Source organism: Balaenoptera musculus, chromosome 11, assembly GCF_009873245.2.
Source record: "Balaenoptera musculus isolate JJ_BM4_2016_0621 chromosome 11, mBalMus1.pri.v3, whole genome shotgun sequence".
Taxonomy (NCBI): Eukaryota; Metazoa; Chordata; class Mammalia; order Artiodactyla; family Balaenopteridae; genus Balaenoptera; species Balaenoptera musculus.
The window spans coordinates 45,111,299-45,134,721 of NC_045795.1; the positions used below are offsets into that span (position 1 = coordinate 45,111,299).

The window sequence follows — 23,423 nt, forward strand, 5'->3', positions numbered from 1 at the left end:
ACAGTTGGGGAATGCACATTTACAGCGGGTCTAGGGAAAGAATAACCTGATGAATCTGGTGATGGCTACGTATTTCTCTTGGCCTTAAGCTACTTAAAATCCAGTGGCTTTTGTATCGAGTTCCCTTGCAGGTGCCAAACAGATGAAAATAACCTCCAAGACACAATTTTCTAATGAATATGAAGTCTTGCCATAAGCAACCTATCTCAATGGAAATACCGGCCTTGTGGAGAGAGAAACTAAGGAGAACTCATATCATGTTGTGAAAATCAGGATGATTTTTCCTCTGGTAGTTTGTTTCCTGACCTGAGAAAATATTTGTGTATAAGGGGAATTACAGAAGCTAAAATTTATTTTCTCTGAACATGTGTTAATATAATGCTACGAAAATGTAAAGGCCTGGCTGTCTGAAAACATTAGTAAAGTAGTCCTAAAAACCTTCATCTCAAAATCGGTCAATACTTATTAAATATATCTTTATAAAAGAAGAAGAGAAACAAATATCCATGGAGCGGCCTAACTGGTGCAAGTGTGTGCATGTGTGTTCTCTTGGGATACTCTTTCCTCTTAGGAAGAAATATTGTACTTATTCCTCAGAGGTTTATTCTAAGGGCATGATGAAAACAAACGGGAATAGTTATGTGTGGTTGAAATTATTTTGTTAGATATTTGCATCTCTGCCTATGGTTCCATAAGAAAACAAAATGGGCCTTTTAAAAGAAAGGAATAACTCTGAATCAATGAATTTAGATGACTTAATTTTATTAAAAAGTCAGAAATATAGGATAAATGGGAAGCACAACATGGATAATTTAATTTTTGTTGTCTCCGATGAGAGAATATTTCATTCCCCACTCTTGTTGTCTTAGAAGGGGATTAACTGCTGCGTGGAGCTTTTGGAAAGCAGCTGTGAACCTGGAGATCCCACTTACTTGCCAATATTTTATGACCAGACAGATGTGTAGGCAAATCACACCTGTTCTAATTCCAGAAGCCCCGCTTCAGTCAATCACTCTAAAATAACTTATGTCTCTAAGACATAAAATGTACTAAAGAATCTTGAGGGCTGGACAGTGAAAGTGTCAGCAGCTCCCTGACCAAGGGCATGGCTGGAACGTATGGTCACATTTTCTGTGCTTTCATGGGACCACAGGGAGCACTCAATGACAGATCAATGAAAATTTCTCAGGGATGGGAAAGAGAGAAGCCTGGTGAGTGTGTTTGGGGGACAGTAAGGCTCATCTTGCTCTACAGATGCTTCTCTTTTGCTCCTCTGTTCAGAAAAATTTCAGAGTGGAAATGGCCTTTTGTGAAATAGTAAGAGCAGGTAAATCTCATTTGGAAAGTCAAACTCGTCCCTTGGGAAGGTGAAAGGTAAAGTAATTGACATTTACTGTTTTGATTACTCTTAGAATATTTTGGTGTCAAATCTGGCACAAACCGGGTTTCATAACCCAGAAAAGCAGATGCCACATTTCCTATAATGATATACTTATAAGGTAAGAAAACCCGGTTTTATTAACCCACATCCCCCAGAGACCACGGTTTAAGTTAAATCCAGAGTGTTGAAGATTTCTGAAGAATTTATAATCACAGAAAAACAAGTTGATTTTGAATTGATGATGGGCTTGTGCAGCTGGGTTCTGACATGGGCCCTGTATTCTCTGTGCATGGTCTTATGTTATCTTTGCTTGCTGAATGCAGGCCATTGGGTATATGGTCAGAATTTATGGGGCTATGTTTGGACCTGGCACAATTAGTTTTCATTGCATTCTTTGCAAACACTTAAGTGTTGGTGAAAGCAACTGTGTCTGTTTTTAATTCACAGAAGTCACATTCATGGCAGAGCCTTCTGTAACCCGGCCAACTATCTCACCAGTAGCCACAGTTCTTTGTCATTAAGAGTCTCACATCTTTTTCTCTCATCCTTTGCTTTATCGCCACTATATATTCTTTGATATAGACAGAGAGCATACTCAGATCTTACAATGATATTCTAATTTTATCCAATAGGCTTATTCTGATCTCTTATTGGTAAGTATCCCACATCACTTTTGAGGATCTCAAAGTTTGTACCCAAGATGAAATCTCCATCAATAAGATTCTACTACAATGTTCCTTTTTTTTTTTTTTTTAATAAGGTATACAATTCCAATTGCCTTGGAAACAAATTTGTGCAGAGTGCAGTCTCAAAAAAGCTACAACTTCAGTTTTATAGCTTGGGGATTATTGTGATTCACCACGTGTACCTACATCTGTGCAGGAAACTAAAAGTCCAGGTACAGCCCAACTTCCAAATCCTGGAACTGTTTGTGGGAGTCCTTGGAAGCAGTGCTGCTTTTGCGATCCAACTAGACCTCTTCTTCGTGCTGTTGTTTCCGGGAGGGATGTGCAAGACCCGGGTCTCCCGTCTTTGGTCCCTGGTGTTCAGAGCGGCTGGCTGTGCAGTACAGCCCAGGGAGAGAACGTGAGGGTGAAAATGTTCAATAGGATGTTGATTTCATCATTGAAACAGTCAGAATCGCAGAGGAATGCTTTTAGAAGAGCCTTTTTAATCTTTAGCTGTTTGCTTCTAGGCAACCTCCTCCCTTGTTACTGTCAATTTTCTGTTTCCTTCCCTCTCCTCTCTTCACATAGAAATTCTGTATTGCTATATATTTACATAGAAATATAATCAAATAAAACCATTACAGCACATTCACCTAAAGCTATTAAGAATTAATGTTTATCATAGGTCCTGGCTGAGAGCCAGACATGCCATTCAGGATTCATTGACTTCTCTGGCCTCTGAAAGGATTTGGGATTAAATCTGTGAACACACCACTCTCGTGGCCCTGCTCTATGGTATCAGGCCATGGAAAATAGCATCATGTAACTATACTTTGAGCTCTGAAAAATGGATGGAAAGGATGCTACTTTAACACATCTCAGACTGATCTTGGTGGGGCTGGAGGTAACTGGAGGAAGACGAGAATGTTCTAAGAAGATGAGCAGGAACTGCCACGTGGGAGGGGCTGTGGTGTAGGTCTCACTGTCTTTATTTGATGATGCAGTGGGGATGCTTTGTTTCTGAAACACCAGGAAAGATGAACATACACATAACAAGAACATAAAAGTAGAGTAGGAAAATTCTGAGTTTGCCTGCAAACACTTGCTTCCCAAGTCCAAACTTAAAAGTACCCTTGAGCACAACCAAGGAACTGCTCAGGGAATGGTGTTATCCCAACTGCGGTGATGCACTTTGGGGAAGGGATCTGATCCGCCCCCTACCACCACAACCTTGTCTGTACAAGTTACAATTTTTTTTTACCCAGACTTGAAAATAAGTCAGTAAAAATGAATAGAATCCCAGGAATTCTGTTTACCATGGCTGTTCAGTGAAGTCTTTTTAAGGTGGAGCTATTGGCAGTGGGGGTGCTGGGGATGTGTCGCTCCCTCTCCTGAGTGCTGATGGTACCAGAGGGGGACAAAGTTCTGCTCCGGGGATGTGCGGGCCGCATCAATGGGTGAGTCAGCACGGGCCAGCTTCACCAGTTACATAGTGGAAACTTGTCCTATAACTAGAGTTGCCTTCTGTCCTGTGACTTATCTGTCTGCAGCAAATCTATGACTCCTCCACAAATTCGTATTGCTCCAAGAAATCAAGAAAAAGACAAGGAAATCGAATATATTGAGTTTATTCAATGTTGGTTTTCAGGAGGGCCCTGAGTTCAGTGTTTGTGTGTTTCTTCTGATTTGTTGTGCTAGTTTTTTGGGTGGAATTTGTTTTCAGGTATAGGCCTTGGCTTTACGACCATTTTTCATTAAAACATGGAAGTGGAAAATATGACATTTTTTTTTCATGTGAGAGAGTCATAATACGATTTCTTAAAAACTTGACAAGAGACTAGATCTGTGAGATTCCATCCTGTTTAGTGACATAGATAATGATGTGTTGTGTGAATTGCTCTTTCCAAAAGTTCATTTTTTTTCTTGCTGTGGGCCTGTCTTTATCAGAAAGTCCAGAAACATTCTTAGTGTAACACACATGATATGTATTTGTATGTAAATTTCTCCAGGTATTTTAGGTTGCAGACTATTATCATTTGGGATTTTGAGAGCTCCCAGAAATATTTTAAGCAGGATAGACATTTTTATGGTCAACTGGAGACATTTATTTAACATAAACCATGTCCTATGGTGTTTTGTATATGAGAGTGCACGCATGTGGTACAGAACCTGAAAAGTACAAAGAGAGAGTCAGGGAAAAATAAGTCAGTAACCCCAGCCACCCAGTATTCCCCCAAAGCCACCCCATCATTTTCTTCTTTGTGTTTTTACACATATTGAATCATACACACATTATATTATATACTATAGCTAGCTGTCTATCCATCTACATATCTATAATTTATTTAATCAGGCCCCTATTGATGATATCTAGGTTGCTTTTAATTTTTTATGGACAATGCTGTGAGGATGTGTATTTAGAACACACTTCCTGTAGCTACCTGCATGGCTCCTTCCTCATCTCACTCAGAGCTCTGTTTAAATGTCGCCTCCTTACCTGCCTTCTGGAGACAGCCTTCTTCCCTCATTACTTCCTACCCCTCTTACCCTACTTGAATTTTCTTCATGCCACCACTTGACATTATGCATTGATTTATTGACAGTCTATCTCCCAACCAATATAAGCCTCATGAGACTCCACTGTTTGCTGTTCCTTCCCCAGTGCCTAGAATGGTAGCTGGTATGCAGTTGGTGCTCACTAAGTATACTTATGAAATGAATAGGTAATTTTTCACATGTGTGAGTACTTCTGTAGGAAAAATTACTAGAAGTGGAATTGCTGTTGTAAAGGGTGTGGGCACTGGTGATTTTGCCAACTTGCTTTCCCTTAGAAATTGTAGAAATGTATCCTTCCATCAGCAATGTTCTAACAACAGCAAACTTAAAAACTTTTTTTTCCGAGATTATCGTACTGAGTAAAGTAAGCCAGAAAGAGAAAGACAAATACCATATGAGATCACTTGTACGTGGAATCTAAAGTATGACACAAAAGAACCTATCTATGAAACAGACTCATGGACATAGAGAACAGACTGGTGGTTGCCAAGGGGAAGTGGGTTGGGGGAGGGATGGACTGGGAGCTTGGGGTTAGTAGATGCAAACTATTATATATAGAATGGATAAACAACAAGGTCCTACTGTATAGCACAGGGAACTATATTCAATATCCTATGATAAACCATAATGGAAAAGAATGTTAAGAATGTATATATATATATATATATATATATGGATAACTGAATCACTTTGCTGTACAGTAGAAATGAACACAACATTGTAAATCAACTATACTTCAATAAAAAAATAAAATAAATTTTATTTTGCTTTCACCAGTGGGAAAAAATTTGTTTACAAGTTGATATAACCTATAGTATCTCATTTTAGTTATAATTTGTGCTTATGATGAGTAATGCTGCCCAAAGTCTTTAACTGTTATGATGACTGAACACGTATGAAGTGATTTCACCTGCGCTATCTTGAAGACCCAAAGGTCTTCCGGGCACTCATGCTCTCAGACCAGACATTGCTTGTTATCTGCCTCCTGGACTCTAGGTATGTGGTGGTTCCTGGCTGCCTCGGTTTTGTCTTCACTCACTCATTCTGAAATCCATAACTTATGTGTATTGAACACCGGTTGATAACATCAGAGATTAAATTTACTTCCTTAATTGCAGTTCCCAAGTTTTCTTCTCATGAAGATGTCCATTTCCCAAATGTTCCCTGCTCCAGCCTTTAACTGCTAGGGAACAGAGAAGTTTCCAGCGTCCAGAGAAAGGCTATTGTCTCCTGACCATCCTGAGTATCCTTGTCCTACAAAGCGGCCCACACACCAGCCTAATAACCATGTTCATAAGTAAATTTTGGTAGTTACTTTTGACTTCTAGATTTCTTATGCAATCAAATGTATCTAATTTCCCTTTGACCTTGTGCCATTTAATGTTCTCCTACTTTCAGGCCATATTTGTGGCCTCCGTTTATACCACCAGGAATACCAGTGTCAGGAAAGACATTTTGCCATAACAGTTGAGAATACCAAGAATTTGATGTACAATTGGGCTTGAATAAAAGAGTGGTATCATTCCATTGTGCTGTTTCTTAGTTAATCGTAGCCCAGGAATTCTTTAAACTTTCCCTTTAAAAGTGTTTACATATGCTTGACCCATGTATTTGGACCATCATGGTTTTACTGGAGGGTGAAATAGGAGTTTCCTGTTGAAACTCATTCTTTGGCTTATTGGATGAAATCTCAGTGTATAAATTATAGGATCCTCATAGCAAAAATAAAATAATGTCACTAAGACGATCTTCAACCTTGGATCCTCTTGCTACTATAACTCTAAACCAACATTTGTATAGCCTCTCCCTCCCACCCCACCAACCTCCCCCAACTTCCCTAAAAAATAATAAAAGGCATGGATTATTTACCTGTTGTGACCTATACCAAAACGTTGAAAAATTGTGCCATTCCAAGAACACTGAGACAAAGACATAAAAATAATTTTTAGGTCTCCTGAAAATTTGTGTTGTCTTGTTTCTAACAAGAAATCAAATACCTTATAAATGTGATTTTTCTGTTTTTGAGTGTTAGCCTAGGATTGTCTGAATATTAATGTGGTTTGTGCTTATAAATTTGTTGTATGATATTTGTTAGATAAGCCCCTCATTCCTTTCTTTTTCTTTGGGTGGTGGGTTATGAGGAATCATTGTTTAACACCTATCAAAGGCATGATAAAATCAAATATTTAAAACAGTTTGGTTATATACTGATTGAAATACAATAGAAAAATCAGAGGAATATTTTTTCTAAATTTTTTTCTGGAATTCTTAAATCAGTAAATGCTCTATTTGAAGAATTCAATGAACTATAAAACACATCATGTGTATACAACCAAATAGTCAGGAAAAAATAAGGTGATGAAGGATTTTTATGCTATAATGGCACAGGAAAATTTTGTACTAATATTCGTGTGGGACATAACCTTGATAAGTAAAATCTTTAAAAACACTGTCCTTACAAGAAGCAGCCATAATTTTAGGGCCTGATGATTTTCAAAATCTCCAGTGGCTACGAGACGATAACCTTGGCACTACAAGATAACATCCCGGAAATGTTATGGGTGACTACAGTATATAAATGTAACTTAGAAACATCTTCATGCTGAGATTTAATACTTGGGGGTCAGTGTGCTGGTAAAGCTTGAAAAAAACCAAACATACCAACTAAACAACCTTCATTATTGTGTTCACCAGGGAGTCTCAATATGAAATCTTTTCACATCAAGAATCATTTCAACACTGAGTCAAAAAGCCTAAAGCATACAGGAGGTTGAGCAAACAACGACAAGATTCTTAAAAGAAACATGAACTCCTGAACTCTTGTGTATAAACTTTTACATATAATGTACTTAAACATATATCACTTAAAGATGACTTTTACAAGCATATCAAGATATATATTCTTTGACCATTAACTCATTTTCTAAAAAGGCAGTTAGCCAAAAATATAAAAATATTAGTTTACAATCATTACCACATAAGATACACATAAAATTAAATAATTAAAAGAAGTTAAATAAAATATTCATTTTCTAGATGGAGAACAGAAGATTTTTAGGGTAGCAAAATTATTCTGTTTGATACTATAATGATGGATACCTGTCATTACACATTTGTCCAAATCCATAGAATGTACACCACCAAGAGTGAACTGTAATGTCAACTCTGGAGTCTGGTTGATTATGACGTGTCAATGAGGGTTCATTGATTGTAACAAATGTACCATCTGGTGGGGGATGAAGGTAATGAGGGAGGCTGTGCATGCGTGGGGCAGGGGGTACATGCACCTCTGCTCAATATTGCTGTGACCCTAGAACTGCTCTAAAAAAGCAATCTATTTTTAAAACTTCATTTTCTTTTATTTATTTTTGTTTTTATATTTAAAAATTAACAGCTTTTTGGAGGTATGATGGACATATGATAAACAGCATGTATTTGTAGTATACATTTTGGTACGTCTTAGCATAACTTTTGCACCAGTGGAAGCATCAACACAATCTGCATAGTGAGCATATCTATGACCCACAAAGGTCTCCTTACTCCCCTGGAAATCCCCCCTCCCCTCCCACCCAGTACCAGTCCCCAGACAGCCACCATTCTTTCTGTCACTATAGAGATAAGTTGGCATTTTCTAAAGTTTATATAAGTGAAATTACATAGTATGGGATCTTTTTGTCTTTTTTCACTCAGAACAATTATTTTGGAAATCATCCATGTCATTGCATTTATGAACGTTTCATTTCTTTTTTATTGCTGAGTAGTGTTCCATAGTATGGATGTACTGTAGTTTGTTTACCCATTCACCTGTTGATGAAAATTTGGGTTGTTTCCAGTTTTTGGCAATTACAAATAAAGCTGTTATGAACATTTGTGTACAAGTCTTTGTGTGCACATATGCTTTCTTTTCTCTTGGGGAAATAGCTGGGAGTAAAATGGCTGAGCTCTATGATGTGTGTATATTTAACTTTCTAATAAAGTGCCAAACTCTTTCTCAAGTGGCTGTCCCATTGTACGTTACCACTAGTAGTGTGGTAATAGTGAGTTCCAGCTCCTCCACATGCCAACACTTGTTATGGTCAGTCTTTAATTTTAGATGTTCTAATAGGTGGGTGGTGCCATCCAATTGCAGTTTTAATTTGCATTTCCCTATGACTAATGGCATGGAGCATCTTTGCATGTACTTATTTGCAATCCATATATCTTCTTGGGTGAAGTGTCTATTAAAATATTTTGTTTTTTGAAATTGGATTGTACCCCAAGTCCCCTAATTGTCCTTTTTTTCATACAACTATGAGACTGAACTTAAACCAATAGTTTGCATGATTATTACCCTACTACAATGTCCATGGACATATTACATGGAAAAAATACATGTTTGGGGTATCTGGAGGTTGTAGATACCTCTGTGAGGTGGTATTTATACTTGTGACCTGGATAACAATTTTGTGTTTTGACACTGCTGAACTGTACTGTTTCTTATCCATCTTTGAGTTTCTGTTACTTAGCCTGGCACTATACATGCAGTACATATCAGTAAATAATTGTGGAATAAATGAACAAATGGATACTCTGAATTTCAGAAGAACTGGAGCTAGAGGATACTAACTTTAAACTTAAATCAGCACTGTATTTCTTCATTTAAATTTTTCTTAATATTTCTTTAAGTAGAGGCAATTATTTGTGGAGAAATGCAGGAGTCAGAGTCTCCTAATCTCATATACTGTTTTATACACTTTGCTTTTTTCATATCTACTTACTGCTCCTTCTCTTCCCAGCCACAGACAGATCACAAATCCATCAATTCCCTGGTTAAAAAATTTTAATGTCTTTCCATCAAACTGAAAATAAGTTCCGAACTCTACTTCATGTCTATCAGGCCCCATAGCACATCTTGCTGCCACCCCCACTGCCTGCCTCTCCTGCCCTGTCCCTGCCTCACTGCCCACATTGGCCTTGGTATTCAGACACGTGTCCCACTTGCTTTCCCCTGCGCTTGGAATGACTTGCCCAATTTTACCCTACAGTGGTTTGAATAATTTCTCTAACAGATCAAACGTGTAAAGCCCCTAGTGGGATCCCCTGAAAGATGACTCACAGTTGCATGTACCCATCACAGATTAGTTAAAGAGCCAGCCACAGTGACTTCAAGTTACAAAGCTTCTGAAAATAAAGGTGGTTACTTTCCTTGCCCTATAGGAATGGTTTGCTGTCAAGGGGAAGCCGTTCCATGGCTCATGACCGTCTTGGGAGGCAGGCAGTACTGTCTGAACCTGAATTACCCAGCATCTGGGCTGGTGACACAAACAGCTGTCATTCTTTCTGTCTCCCTCTGTGTGTTGTCACTTCCACAGTCAGCTTTTATCAGCTCAAATGAGTGTCCTCAGGAATGTAACACCTAACCTTCCCTCCAAGGTCAAGAGCAGTTCAGTTGACAGGGACAGAGCTATTACAGCTACATTATACAATTTGTTTTTTATTTGGATCCATTTTATACCATTAATATGGACATTGCTGTTTTGTTAGAAAAAGGAGGCTCTATTCAGGGAGAAGAACATGAAAAATGACCTGGGGAGAAACAGGCTCTTTCTAACAAAGAGATATATAAGTGTAAGAACTTACTAAAAACATACCATTTATAATGCACAAATTGTAGTTGTCGCAATGGTCATCATTGTTATTCTGAGCCGCTTCTGCAGACTTTCAAAGGAGACCAGTGTCCTCAGACAGTCTCTTTTGTCAATGATGGATTTTTCTTTTCATGTCACAGTATTATAGGATTTGTTTCTCTGCCTAGTTCAAAGGGCTGCACTTCTGTTCATCCCTGTTTTCACCAATTTTCCTTCCATCTTGTCTCTTCTAAGCTGGTTACAGTAGCTAAGAATTTTTTTTCTCCCTTTCTGAAAATAAACCAAAAAGAAATTACCTATCTGCTTCAGGGAATTTAAAACTTCCATAAAAATATGTTCCCTTTAGAATTTCTGTAACAATAAATTTTGTTTCATGTAAGAATGTTTTGACATCTTGTGTTTTATCGGCTTAGACTACTGTGCATTTGTATCATACCCAGGAAGAGGATGCATCCTACCTCAGGTGGACTTTCTTTACATCTACATGAAGAGTTTTTGCAAATATTTGGTTTCTCTTTTTCAGGGTGGAAATGACCACTGAGGCATCATTGGAACCAATGCACTGGTAATTGTGAACAATGGCAATAGATGGACAGCATGGTGACTAGACACCAGAAGTGGTATTGTTTGATTTGAAGGAAACATCTGTGTGTGTCAGTGTGACAAGTCTAAAAAGCAGTAGTAAATGGAAGGGAGACAATATGTGGTATAAAAAGAACTACGGATAATGTGTCATCTTTTATTATATAACCACAAACTGAGGATGTAATCCCACTAGTGGCAGTACTTTCCAGCGAAGACATGATTCACAGAGCTCAAGTCATGCAAGGCATTGGATGTTATTTATCTTGTGGGTCTGGGGCTGTGATGGGCTGAATGTTCATGTTCAAAATTCATATGTGAAAGCCCTGGCCTCAGTGTGATGGTAATTGGAGAGGGTGCCTTTGGGAAGTAATTAAGGGGGTTAGAAGAAGTCAATAGGGTGGAGCCTTCATGGTGGTATTGGTGCCCTGGTAACAGGAGACACCAGAGCTCACTCTCTCTCTCCCTCCCCTTCCCCCCAGCACACAAAGAAGTCATGTGAGCACATAGTGAGATGGCAGCCACTTATGAGCTAACTTCAAAGAGGCCTCAGGATGACACCTACCCTGCCAACACCCTAATCTTGGACTTCCAGCCTCCAGAACTGTCAGAAATAAATTTCTGTTGTTTAAGCCACCCAGGCTATGGTATTTTGTATGTCAGCCCGAAGAGAGAGGCTATGAGAGAACGTGTGTGTGTTGTGTGTGTGTGTGTGTGTGTGTGTGTCTCAGTTTGGCATGGTGAGGGGCGACCCAAGTGTAGTAGTTTTTACATTAAGACAGTTGCAATCCCTCTCAGGTCACAGCTCGTTGCAGGTTGAGGTGGACCTACCTTGATCTCCCACCACAGGATAAGTTACAACTCGCAAAGGATTTGTGAATTGTGAATTCTGCTCTCCCCTTCATCAGACAGCTGAGAATCTGGCTACAAGGTCAGCTAAGTGGATTTATGGCAAGGAGGGAGCAGGAGATGACCTTGGAAAGTTGGGTTGTATCTAGATCGAAAAAGGCCTTGTAAGACAGGGCTATGGGGTTCTCCTACCCCAATCTTGCCAAAGGGGAACCACCAAGAGTTTTAAGCAGGAAAGTATTATGAGAGTTTGGTGGAGTGACAGGGCTTATGGAGATCAGACTGGAGCCTGCGGTAATGTTTGGAGAGAGGAGGATGCCACGATTAAGGCAATGGGAATGAAAGAAGGAGCCAGAGAGGATTGACAGGTCTTGGTGGATCTGAAAAGGAAGGACAGTTGGCTGAGCTTGCCTACCTGTAAAATTGTAGAACTGGTGATTTTGGAACTGGTTAAAAAAAATTAGGAAATCCATGTCTTCAGTGGGGTATGGTGAGAACAGACTCTGATATGATCATTTCTACGTGAAAACACTTAGATTTATATCATGTAAATGCTAAGTTCTTAGTGCATTGGTGGAGACGGATGCCTAATTTCCTTCTGTATCTAAATATTTTTAGTCAGTTTACCCTACCTCCAAGAACTATATGGTGGAGTAACTGGTGTCATACTGAAACTCATGAAGCAAGTGAATTCCAAAGTTAAATCTCATTTAACTTTGGCTTTTTAATGGAATTGTTCATTTAAATATACTTTGAATTAACCAAAGGTATCCTTTCAATAAGTAGTGAACAAAGACCTGTGGAACAAAAACCATATTTGCAAACGAATCAACAGACAAAGGATTAATCTCCAAAATATATAATCAGCTCATGGAGCTCAATATTAAAGAAACAAACAACCCAATCCAGAAATGGGCAGAGGACCTAAATAGACATTTCTCCAAAGAAGACATACAGATGGCCAACAAGAACATGCAAAAATGCTCAACATCACTAATCATTAGAGAAATGCAAATCAAAACTACAATGAGGTATCACCTCACACCAGTTAGAATGGGCATCATCAGAAAATCTACAAACAACAAACGCTGGAGAGGGTGTGGAGAAAAGGGAACCCTCTTGCACTATTGGTGGGAATGTAAATTGATACAGCCACTATGGAGAACAATATGGAAGTTCCTTAAAAAACTAAAAATAGAATTACCATATGATCCAGCAATCCCACTACTGGACGTATACCCAGAGAAAACCATAATTCAAAAAGACACATGCACCCCAATGTTCATTGCAGCACTATTTACAATAGCCAGGTCATGGAAGCAACCTAAACGCCCATTGACAGATGACTGGATAAAGAAGATGTGGTACATATATACAATGGAATATTACTCAGCCATAAAAAGGAACGAAATTGAGTCATTTGTTGAGACGTGGATGGATCTAGAGACTGTCATACAGAGTGAAGTAAGTCAGAAAGAGAAAAAGAAATATCGTATATTAACGCATGTATGTGGAACCTAGAAAAATGGTACAGATGAACTGGTTTGCAGGGTAGAAGTTGAGACACAGATGTAGAGAACAAACGTATGGACACCAAGGGGGGAAAACCACGGTGGGGTGGGGATGGTGGTGTGCTGAATTGGGCGATTGGGATTGACATGTATACACTGATGTGTATAAAATTGATGACTGATTTAAAAAAAAAAAGTTTCAGCACTTCACTTTTCACCAAAGTAGCTCTAAACTAAATAAGAGATGCCTCTAAGGTGCCAGGTACTAGGCTGGGGGCTCTGTAAACATCACCTCACTTAATCTTAAAAACCACCCTGAGGGCTTCCCTGGCGGCGCAGTGGTTGAGGATCTGCCTGCCAATGCAGGGGATACGGGTTCGAGCCCTGGCCTGGGAGGATCCCACGTGCCGCGGAGTGACTGGGCCCGTGAGCCACAACTACTGAGCCTGCGCATCTGGAGCCTGTGCTCTGCAATAAGAGAGGCCGCGATAGTGAGAGGCCCGCGCACCGCGATGAAGAGTGGACCCCGCTTGCCACAACTAGAGAAAGCCCTCGCACAGAAACAAAGACCCAACACAGCCAAAAGTAAATAAATAAATTAATTAATTAAAAAAAAAAACAAAAAAAAACCACCCTGAGCCTGACAGCTACCAGGATTTCACAAATAATGAAAGTGCAGCACAGGGAGGGTACACACCTGGGCCCCAGTTACACAGGTGTGTCAGTGCCAGGATTCAAACTCAGGTCCAAATTCCCTACCTGTCCACTATAAACAGCAAGGCCAAGAAGCATTGTGGAGTCCAAAGTCTGCAGACCCGGCTCCCCAAGTTACTGGCTGGCTGTGTGACCTCATGCAAGCTGCTTAACTGCTCTGTGCCTCAGTTTCTCCAACTGTAAAAGGGGGTCATAATAGTACCCATCCCTCACAGAAGTGCAGTGACAATTTATATGAGTGAATCGAGGTCAGATATGTAGAACAGTGCCTGGCATATAAGAAATGGTTAATAAATGTTAGCTATAATTATTATTATCTCACCATAACCACTCCCTCCTATATATCCAAGCTACTAAAACTTTTCAAGTGTAAGAAATGTAGATCCAGTTATAACACCTTGCTGCCCTTGGATTATACTGTTAGGATGAAGCGAAGTGCTAAACGAGAACCATGCCCATTCATTTCAAGACTTCTGTTATTTTCAAAAGCAGAGAAAGACCACAAACAAAAAGACATTATTACACATAAATCAACAGACTGCTGAGACCAAATGCTGACAGGACCTGGAGAGGTCCTTACATGTTAGTTAACATTACATGTTAGTTAACATGTCCAGTCACCCCAGTCTACCCAGTACTCGAGCTACTATCCAAACACAGCAAGTAAATTCAAAAGTAGTATTTCCTGCTCATCAAATCATCGAAAACAAAATAAAGCAAGAGTGAACTAAAACATACATGAAAGGGCTGGAAGGATTTCGGGGAAGCTCAGTGACCTGGCAAGGGCAAAGTCAGTCAAGACTTCAGGGTGGGCCGAGCCCGGTCCTGAGAGGCACACAAGTGGGAGGGGAGGCCAGGAGGCCCGCCCAGGAGGAGGGCTGAGCCCACACAGGTGGAGACGGGTTCTGGGAAGCGGGCCCTCAAGGGCTGCCTGGCTCAGGCCCGCAGGTGCTGCCGGCTCCTCCAGGCCTGGCCCTGTGATGACCAGCAGCAGAGGCCTGGGAACTCCAGATGCCAAAGGGACTCAATTAGGGCTCCGGCCTGTCTTCCAGGGCCCACAGCCTGGGAGTCTAATTATGAGAAAGGAAGGCGAACGGGTGATGCAACTGCCCACGTCTCTCCCCCTTGGCCTTGAACCGAGAGCCTCCACCTCTCAAACGGGTCAGCTTCCAAACATGTACTTGCAGGTCAGGGGTGGAAGCTCAGAGCACATCTCTGCACACACGGGGGCAACTCTCCAAAAAAAAAAAAAAAAAAAAAAATGCGTGTGATGCTCATCACCTCCATGTGAATAGTTCATCCCTCCAGTAAATTGTGTATCACGGTAAAAAGTGATCTCTCACTGTCCTTGCGTACTTTTCATATTGTTTATTGTAATACCATAAACTCTGAACAACACCATGGAACCACAAAGTGCCACTAGTGATGCTGGAAGAACTCCCAGGAAGCAGAGAAAAGTCATGACATTACAAGAAAAGTTGAATTGCTTGGTATGTACAGTAGGTTGGGGTCGGCAGCTGCCACCATTTCAAGATAAATGAATCAGTGTAAGGGAAATTTGTGAATCTGGTACTTTTTGTGAAAGAGCTTTTTATTTCCTATTGAAATTCAGCTCTTATGTGAGTATAGGATTGCTTTAAGAAAGCTATACCTAAAGACTCTAACATGATTCAAGAAAAATAAAAGTCATTATATGAAAGCTTAAGGCAAAAGGAACGTGATGGATCTAAAGGTGGAGAATCTGATGCCAGCAAAGAATGCTTTGATAATTTTAGAAAGAGGTTTGGCCTAAAAAAATGTCCAGATAACAGGAGAAGCAGCTTCTGCTGACCAAAGGCAGCAGACAAGTTTCCAGATGTCATTAAGAAAATCATTGAGGAGAAAGAATATCTGACTGAACAGGTTTTTAATGCAGATAAAAGTGCCCTATTGTGGAGAAAAAATGCCAAAAAGACATTTATTAGTAAAGAAGAGAAGCGAGTATCAGGATTTAAGGCAGAAAGGGATAGGCTAACTCTATTGTTTTGTGTAGATGCAGTCAAATTTATGATCAGGACTACCCTTATCCATAAAGTTGCTACTCTCCGAGGCTTGAAGGAAAAAGATAAACACCAGCTGCCAGACTTTTAGTTGTACAACAGGCCTGGACATTGAGAACCATTTCTCTGGATATGTTGCATTGATGCTTTGTCCCTGAAATCAAGAAGTACATTGCCTGGAAAGGACTGCCTTTAAAGTTCTTTTGATATTGGACAACGCCCCTGGCTACCCAGAACCCTATGAGTTCAACACTAAAGTCATAGTGGTCTACTTGCCCCAAAACACAATGTCTCCAATTCAGCCTCTAGATCAGGAGGTCATAAGGACCTTTAAGATTCATTACACATGGTTCTCTATGGAAAGGATTGTCAATGGTATAGAAGAGAACCCCGATAGAGAGAACATTATGAAAGTCTGGAAGGATTACACCATTAAAGATGCCATCATTTTGAGACCTAAATGTAAGACCGGACACTATAAAACTCTTAGAGGAAAACATAGGAAGAACACTCTTTGACATAAATCACAGCAAGATCTTTTTTGATCCACCTCCTAGAGTAATGGAAATAAAAACAAAAATAAACAAATGGGACCTAATGAAACTTCAAAGCTTTTGCACAGCAAAGGAAACCATAAACAAGACGAAAAGACAACCCTCAAAATGGGAGAAAATATTTGCAAACGAATCAACGGACAAAGGATTAATCTCCAAAATATATAATCAGCTCATGGAGCTCAATATTAAAGAAACAAACAACCCAATCCAAAAATGGGCAGAAGACCTAAATAGACATTTCTCCAAAGAAGACATACAGATGGCCAAAAAGCACATGAAAAGATACTCAACATCACTAATTATTAGAGAAATGCAAATCAAAACTACAATGAGGTATCACCTCACACCAGTTAGAATGGGCATCATCAGAAAATCTACAAACAACAAATGCTGGAGAGAGTGTGGAGAAAAGGAAAACCTCTTGCACTGTTGGTGGGAATGTAAATTGATACAGCCACTATGGAGAACAGTGTGGAGGTTCCTTAAAAAACTAAAAATAGATTTACCATATGATCCAGCAATCTCACTACTGGGCGTATACCCAGAGAAAACCATAATTCAAAAAGACACATGCACCCCAATGTTCATTGCGGCACTATTTACAATAGCCAGGGTATGGAAGCAACCTAAATGCCCATTGACAGAGGAATGGATAAAGAAGATGTGGTACATATATACAATGGAATATTACTCAGCCATAAAAAGGAATGAAATTGAGTCATTTGTTGAGACGTGGATGAATCTAGAGACTGTCATACAGAGTGAATTAAGTCAAAAAGAGAAAAACAAGTATCATATATTAATGCATGTATGTGCAACCTAGAAAAATGGTACAGATGAGCCGGTTTGCATGGCAGAAGTTGAGACACAGATGTAGAGAACAGACATATGGACACCAAGGGGGGAAAACTGCAGTGGGGTGGGGATGGTGGTGTGCTGAATTGGGCGATTGGGATTGACATGTATACACTGATGTGTATAAAATTGATGACTAATAAGAACCTGCAGTATAAACAGACAAACAAACAAAACAACTAATACTAAACTTTCATTGGGTTATTTGTATGGAAATATGTTAATATAAATGTTTCAGACATTACGTGAAATTTCTAAAAATCTTATATGTTCTGGTATAATGTTATAAGTCATAATTCTAGTTATTACTTTAAAATGTATATCTCAGAAATAACTAAATTTCCTTGTCAATTGCAAAAAAAAAAAAAAAAAGTTCACATACAGTAAAATTCACAAATCAAAATTCACAGCATCCTGATAAATGATGAATATACTCAAGTAGCCCATACACTTATCAAAATATACATCACCCCCCAGAACGTCCCCTCCTGCCCCTTCCCAGTAAATCTCCTCCCCCATGGAGCAATTCCTATTCTATTTTTTCTTTTTGGCATTTGGATATCCAGTTGTTCCAACATCATTTGTTGAAAAGATTCTCCATTCTGCATTGCCTTTGCACCTTTTTCAAAAATCAATTGACCATATATGTGTGGGTCTATTTCTGGAGTTTCTATTCTCCTTCATTGACATATTTGATTGTCTCCCCCGCCCCCAGTTTTATTGAGATATAATTTACATACAGCACTGTATAAGTTTAAGGTATACAGCTTAATGATTTGACTTACATACATCATGGAATGATTACCACAATGAGTTCAGTTAACACCCACATCTCATATAGATACAAAAGAAATGATTTTTTTTCCCCTGTGATGAGAACACTTAGAATCTACTCTCTTCAGGACTTCCCTGGTGGAGCAGTGGTTAAGAATCCGCCTGCCAATGCAGGGGATACGGGTTCGAGCCCTAGTCCAGGAAGATCCCATGTGCCGCGGAGCAACTAAGCCCAGGCACCACAACTACTGAACCTGACCTCTAGAGCCTGCAAGCCACAACTAATGAGCCCACGTGCCACAACTACTGAAGCCCACGTGCCTAGAGCCCGTGCTCCACAAAAAGAGAAGCCACTGCAATGAGAAGCCCGCACACTGCAACGAAGAGTCGCCCCTGCTCACCGCAACTAGAGAAAGCCCCTGCGCAGCAATGAAGACACAATGCAGCCAAAAATAAATAAATAAATAAATAGATAGATAGATAGATAAATAAATAAAATAAAATTTAAAAATGCCATCATTGTTATATAAAAAGCTGTGAAAGCCATCACCACTTCCCTGCCCCAATAAATTCCTGCTGGAGAAAACTGTGCCCAGAAGGTTGTGCATGACTTCACAGGATTTACAAACGGAGCCAATCAAGGACATCATAAAAGAGCTTGTAGATATGGCAAAAAAGGTAGAAGGTGTCAAGATAGTTGGAGAAATTCAAGAGCTGATAGACACTACACCAGAGGAATTAACAGAAGACAACGTGATGGAATCGAGTGCTTCCAAACCAGTGCCAGACGATGAGGAAGAAGAGGTGGAGGAAGCAGTGCCAGAAAACAAATTTACACCAGACAATCTGACAGAAGGGTTCTGATTATTCAAGACTGCTTTTGACTTCTTTTATGACATGGACCCTTCTACGATATGGGCACTGAGACTAAAGCAAACAGTGGAGGAAGGATTGGTACTATATAGAAACATTTTTAGAGAAAAGAAAAAGGGAAAAAGCCAGACATTACAATGTATCTCTGTAAAGTTACACCAAGGGTGCCTGCCTCTCCTGATTCCCCTTCTGCCTCCTCCACCTCTTCCATCTTTGCCATCCCAAGACAGCAAGACCAACCCCTGCTCTTCCTCTTCCTCCTCAGCCTACTCAACTTTAAGACAATGAGGATGAAGACTTTTATGATGACCTAATTCCAGTTAACTAACAGTAAATAATCATCATGCAGCATAGTTAATAAACTTATCTGTTATTTAAGTGTATGAGTGTCTTTGTGTGAAAATCTAATAACTGTATGGCAAAAACTGTATGAGATGTTTTTGTGTCATCATCATTATCATCATCTAAGTATTTATTGTGTAGAACATCATGTGCAAGATGAAGTGGATAGCCTATCATTACATAGGCATAAGGTGAACGATATGTAATATAAAATTAATAATGTGTTAGTTTTCTTACTCTTATAACTTTGCTTTCAAAGAATTACAGTACTGTATGCCTCTTTCTCTCTTGAATTGGAGAAACTTCGTTTCAGCCTATCATCACAGGTAAGTGGTTTAAAAAAGTAACAAGGTTTCTAATACTGTATTATGAATATGACTGTAATACTGTATGCTATAAAAATTTTATAACCATTCATTCAGTAGTGTATAGGCTAGGCTACCGTGAAGCAATCATATCAATTACACTAGGTGTCCATAAAGCAATCATATTGCTACTTCTTTGTTATCAATGCATGAATTGTTACACCTGTAAATAAATATGAATTTCTTTTTCACATTATTTTTCATTTTTGATGTCTACTGTTAGGAATACATATAACCTCTACAGAGTTTTGTATGATATAAGCATGACAACTGTGGGTCAGGCCTAGGGGGTAATCAATCGAAGTTGGAGCAGGAGGATAAAGGTCTTGTTGGGTCACTATCTCTAGTGTGTTGCCCTAATCTGTAGGGTCCAAAATGGCTCACTGCCATGTCTATATCTCATCCAGCAGAAAGGAAAAGGGAAAGAGGAGGACTTCCCCTTAAGTACATGATCAAATGCTGCTCACATTATTTCTGCTTATGTCCTACTGGCCAGAACTTAGACCTAGCTGAACCTAATCACACCTGCTGGAATGGAAGCTCAGGCTCCCAACCCTGTGTCCTAAACTATTTCATTATTCCATCTGCTCTTGAATACTATTTATTAAATGTTTACCATGTGCCAGACACTGTGATAAGTTCTTAAATTAACTTACTTCATCTTCAGAACAATCATATGAGGTATTATTCTCATTTTGCAAATAAAAAAAGATAGACTCAAGAAGTTTAAATAATTTCCCCAAGGTCACGCAGCAAGTAAGTTGAAGGGTCAGGACTAGAACTCACATCTATCTGACTCTAGTGTTTATAATCTTCACCACCAAAATGTACTGGTTGCATTACAATTGTCAACTAATGCAGCGAGTCATGGTTCATGACCACCGGAGCTGTACTCTTGGTGTCACAGCTGAGGATGTGCTGCACCACTGCCCTGTATTATATACCTGGGAGCTGTGGTCTCCTGAACGGATAAAAAGAGACACTGATATGCAAACTCCTTTGTGTAAAGAGCCTATCTGTAGAACGGGGGTGGTGGGGAGTGACTCTAAATTGTCTGGTATATAATTGCAGTTTCAAATGTTTAAATCAGGGGTGGTTAGAAGCCTTTCATCACCTCTTATCTCTACAAATGGAAGTGCTTTAGACATGACCCAGGTGCTAATCATTTCTTAAATCTGTTCATTTGCTTTGTATTTAGAGATAAATTGTTTTCCAAACTGGGAAATTCTTTGATATTATTTATTTAAATTCTGTTACAAATTTTAGTCTTTTTCTATCTTCATGGATCTTTTAATTGGAAGGTGAATGAGGCCCAGCTAGCTTGCTGCCTCCAAACTTGGAAATTAAATCAGGACCAGTCATTGTGCTATTGAAGGAGCAGCTGTTAAATGAAGCACAGCTGAGCCATGAATACTTCATATTTTCAGCAGGTCTGAGTAGATACAATTTGACATCCAGGGGAAAAAAAGTAATATCATATGATATTGCTTATGTGTGGAATCTAAAAAAAATGATACAAATGAACTTATTTACAAAACAGAAATAGACTCACAGACATAGAAAGCAAACTTATGGTTACCAAAGGGGAAGGGGGGGGAGGGATAAATTAGGAGTTTGGGATTAACATATATACACTACTATATATAAAATAATCAACAAGGACCTACTGTATAGCACAGGGAACTATACTCAGTATTTTGTAATAACATCTAAGGGAAAAGAATCTGAATTTATATATATATATATATCTGAATCACTTTGCTGTGCACCTGAAACTAACACAACATTGTAAATCAACTACACTTCAATTAAAAATTTTTACAAAAGAAAGAAAAAATGGCTCAATGTTGTTTAGCATGTACTTTCTCAGAGAATTAATGCTTGTCTTGTGAAGAGGTCTCTGTATGTTGGTGATTGTATATGTATTTGTGTGTGTAGGAGAGCAAGAGTTTCAATGGTTAGGAAAGTCATCTGGTGGAGAAATTTTGAAGGGCACCAGCCTTGAAGTGTCCTCTCTGTCCTAGAGGACTTTGGAGTATCAGGGTTATGCCTCATTCCTCAAGCCTGCTCTTCAGAGGCAGAATGCCAAATACCACCACTGATTACATGGTTGAGGCTCCCAAGACTTTATTCTAGGCCAAACTAACCTGATTTGGGGAAATGCACTGCTTGGGAGAAAGAAGTAAATCTGCTTTGAAAACAGTGCCTGTGGACATACAGTGGACTTTGCCTCGAGGTGGGTCCCCAGCCATGTGCGGGGTTGGGAGTGTCAGGGAAAGAAGGAGGTAGGAAAGTGCTGACCTCAGGACAGGAGGGAACAGTTATGAGTGGGATGTGTCTGAGCAAGGAGTCCTGGGAAGGTTCATTTCTCTGGATGTTTTTCCTTTGAACTCTCAGAAAACCCATGTTTACTAGACAGTTTCAGTTTTCTCCTAGGCATAATCCTCTTTAATTTCTCCAGCCCTTAAGTAAAGTCGAATACTCCTGAACAGTTGTGTGTGGTAGTTGTTCAGAGTGAAGTGAGGGTAAAGGGACATGTGACTTGCATCAGCTCTCAGAGTTATAACAAGGGAACAGCCTCAACCTCAGGGGCCTGGGGACATCAGGAAGGTCCACTCTGCTGCTCTAAGTGTCAGGGGCAGCCCCTGATGGTGACAGAGGCTGGGGAGCAGGCAGGACAGGAAGGGCTTACAGAAAACCCACCTATGTCTGGTGAGGTAATGTCTGCAAGGGGTGAGGGTGACAATGGGAGTAAACTTTGATATAAAGTGCTTGTTTATTTGTCTGTTTTTTGCATTATCATAATTTTATGACAAGTCTCCTAGTAAGATTAAAAGGTAATGGTTAGCCAGATTTATTGTGGTAATCATTTCACTATATATGTACGGTATCGAATCGTTATATTGTACATCTGAAACTAATATAATGCTATATGTCAATTATACCTCAATACATTTTTTAAAAGATTAAAAGATAATAAATGGTTTCTTCTGATAATCACCACCACAAAATCTTGTCTGGGTCAAATATTGCTTTTTCTATATATGTTTTGTACAAAGAAATACATTTTAAGGAGATTTCCTATAAGGGTATTTGTGCACAGAATAAATATTTGTAAGACCTTTTACAAGTACAATTCTGGTTAAAAAGCATTATGCTTAGATTAGCATTTATAGTGCAATTTGAAGATAATGATGTGTACCTAACATATACCAGGCTCACGGAAAATCAGGCCTGAGAGCGTTTGTAAATAACTTAATAATCTTCATTAGTATAGGCTTTGGAGCATCTGGACTCTCTTTCTTCTTTTAGGATCGCACAATTTCAGATTTGTTTTGCCATCTTTCCTGGGTTTTTTTCTCCTCCAAAACCACCCAATAAGGAAAACTGAAAATCTGAAATGTGCTTATCCTCCTGACTGCTTTGTTTCCCTTTTCTGATTTCCCTGGCACCAGATGATAGAAGGAAGTTTATTCTCATCATCAAGACACACTGGTCTTACTGAGAACTCATTCTCAAGGCTAACCTCTTATTGGTTCCCTGTTGTCAGAAGAGTCACTTAGCTCCACTGAAAGTGATCTTGTGCTTTTACTGGCTACAGCTGCTGCACAGAAATGAGGCAATGAAGGTCTTAGAGTCATTTTGTGGTTACTTTTCCATGTTTTCTGAGTCAAGAAATCTCTGGGTCTTGATTAAGATGTTCTCTCCTCTACCCTTAGGATCCAAATTG

At 39.4% G+C, this 23,423-nt stretch overlaps 1 long non-coding RNA gene across 1 annotated transcript in view; it reads left to right on the top strand.

Annotated features, from left to right (window-relative positions):
• LOC118904213 overlaps nucleotides 1–11,443 on the top strand; it is a 41,618-nt gene extending 30,175 nt beyond the window's left edge. Inside the window, exons 3-4 of the long non-coding RNA XR_005021956.1 lie at nucleotides 10,756–10,797; nucleotides 11,297–11,443. This is a non-coding gene — a long non-coding RNA (uncharacterized LOC118904213). The remainder of the gene's footprint in view (nucleotides 1–10,755; nucleotides 10,798–11,296) is intronic.
• Nucleotides 11,444–23,423: the final 11,980 nt, after the last annotated feature.